Here is a 2,663-nt window from a genome sequence, read left to right on the forward strand (position 1 = left end):
AGAGTGCTGTGGTGTCACAGCTCACAGCAACCTGAAACTCTTGGGCTTAAGCAATTCTCTTGCCTCAGCCTCCCAAGTAGCTGGGACTACAAGCACCTGCCACAACACCCAGCTATTTTTTGGTTGTAGTTGTCATTGTTATTTGGTAGGCCTGGGCTGGGTTGGAACCTGCTAGCTCTAGCCGCTGAGCTACAGGTGCCAAGCCATAAATTCTGTAGTAAGAACAACTCATGTATAATAAATATAAGATAAAGATGCTATATTTAGATTAAAGATGAGAACAAAAGGAAGACTTTGGACTGGAGTTACTGGGGAAGGAAAACTGGAGACTAATGCTGGGTCTAAAAATTGAGCAAGAGCATGATTGCTACAAGGTTGAGTGAGAGGAGATGATGGTGTGAGTGAAGCAATTATTATTGTTGAAAACATTAAAAATGCAGCAGAGTAAATTCCTGCTTGATCAACTTGTTATGAATTTTTATAGCCCTTCCTGGATTAGAACATAAGTTTGAAAAATATGCTTCGTGTATAATTATTTTTAGTCTATCATGCATTTATCCAGTAATGCATTTGTCATGCATTATTTTAGGTGCTAAGTGTAGCTCCAAGAACAGTGTAGCTCTGCCATCAAAGAGGTCCTAGAATGTAGACTACTAACAGATAAGAGAAAAAACTTGTACACTGGGCTGGGCTTGGTGGCTCACGCCTGCAATCGTAGCACTCTAGCAGGCTGAGGTAGATGAATCACCTGAGCTCAGGAGTTCAAGACCATCTTGAACAAGAGCAAGATTTTGTCTCTACTAAAAATAGAAAACCTAGTTGGGCCTTGTGGGGGTGCCTATAGTCCCAGCTATGTGAGAGGCTGAGGCAAGAGGTTCTCTTCAGCCCAAGAGTATGAGGTTGCTATAAGCTATAACACCATAGCACTCTACCCAGGGTTCCAGAGTGAGACTCTGTCTCAAAAAAAATCGTATGCACATTTATCATTGTGTAAGTAATAAAACCATAGATAGTATGGTGCAGCAGGAAAAAACACAAGCTGTGAACTAAAAGATATGAGTGCAATTTTTTTTTTTGAGATAAAGTCTCACTTTGTTGTCCTCAGTAGAGTGCTATGATATCATAGCTCACAGCAACGTCCCAACTCTTGGGTTCAAGTGATTCTTTTGCCTCAGCCTCCCGAGTAGCTGGGACTACAGGCGCCTGATACAAAGCCCGGCTTTTTTGTTGTTGTTGTTGCAGTTTGGCCGAGGCCAGGTTCAAACCCGCCACCCTCAGTATATGGGGCCAGCGCCCTACCCATTGAGCCACAGACACCACCATGCCCAGCTATTTTTTTAGAGAGGGGATCTCACTCTTGCTCAGGCTGGTCTCAAACCTGTGAGCTCAGTCAACCCACTGCCTCAGCCTCTCAGAGTGCTAGCATTACAGGTATGAGCTACTGTACCTAGCCCTGAGTACATATTTTTACTCTGGAACTTAATAAAATTAATGAATCTCTCTGAATCTCATTTTTCTTATATGAAAACAGAGTTACGTGGGTCACTATGAAAGTTTTGAGACAGTCTGTGCCATCATCCATTATTTCACTTCCAAGAAACACAGTTGACAGCACACTTTCTGACTCACTTGTGCAAGTTTCAACTTGCATGAATTTTACGTTTTTTGCTGTGTCTCAAGACCTTCTAGTGTAAGGAATAAATGGGATGCTATGTGTGGTGGTGGAAGAATTAGGCATTCTTTACCCTGGAGAGGGCCCATAACCATCAGGGATAGAAGGAAAAGGAGTTACTTTAGGCCAAGTGAGGTGGCTTACATCTGTAATCCCAGCACTTTAGGAGGCCGAGATTGGTGGATTGCTTGAGCTCAGTAGTGCAAGACCAGCCTGAGCAAGAGTGAGACCCCATTGCTAAAAATAGCCAAGCGTCATGACAGATGCCTGTAGTCCCAGCTACTTACTTGGGAGGCTGAGATCAGAGAATCACTTGAGCCCAGGAGTTTGAGGTTGCTATGAGCTATGACACCACGGCACTTTACTGTGGGCAACAAAGTGAGACTCTGTCTCAAAAAAAAGAAAGGAAAGAAAGAAAGAAAAGTTATTTTAGAGATAAAAGGTTAATAAGCAAGTTAATAGAAGTCAGTTTATTAACAAATGAAAATTTTGGTATAGATGTGTATTAGATAACATGTATGTATATTAAATTTCATGGGTCAACACCCATTCTTAACCCATTTTGGCTGATGTAGCACAATCATCCTACCATAGGCTAGGTAGCTTATGAGCAATAGAAATTTATTTCTCACAGTTTTGGAGTTGGGAAGTTCAAGAACTTGGCCTACTAGAATGCTAGGATTATAGGCAAGAGTCACCACACCTGGCTCACTTGTTTATTTTTATCCTTCTTTACTAATCGTCAAGATCCCCCTGGGCAGGGCCCCTGACTCACTTGTTTGCTATTGTATATTCAACATTAGCACAGTGTCTGGCACTCGATAGGTCCCTGTACTAGTTGAATAACATTCACTACTTTAACAAAGTAACACCCAAAATGCAGTAGCTAACACCCTACAAGTTAATTTTGTCACTACTTATCAGTGACAAAATTAATAGCTATTCAATGTGAGTGTTTCTGGTAGGCAGCTTTCTTCCATGTAGTGATTTT

Source organism: Otolemur garnettii, unplaced genomic scaffold, assembly GCF_000181295.1.
Source record: "Otolemur garnettii isolate 467f Iridium unplaced genomic scaffold, OtoGar3 scaffold00013, whole genome shotgun sequence".
NCBI classification, from domain to species: domain Eukaryota; kingdom Metazoa; phylum Chordata; class Mammalia; order Primates; family Galagidae; genus Otolemur; species Otolemur garnettii.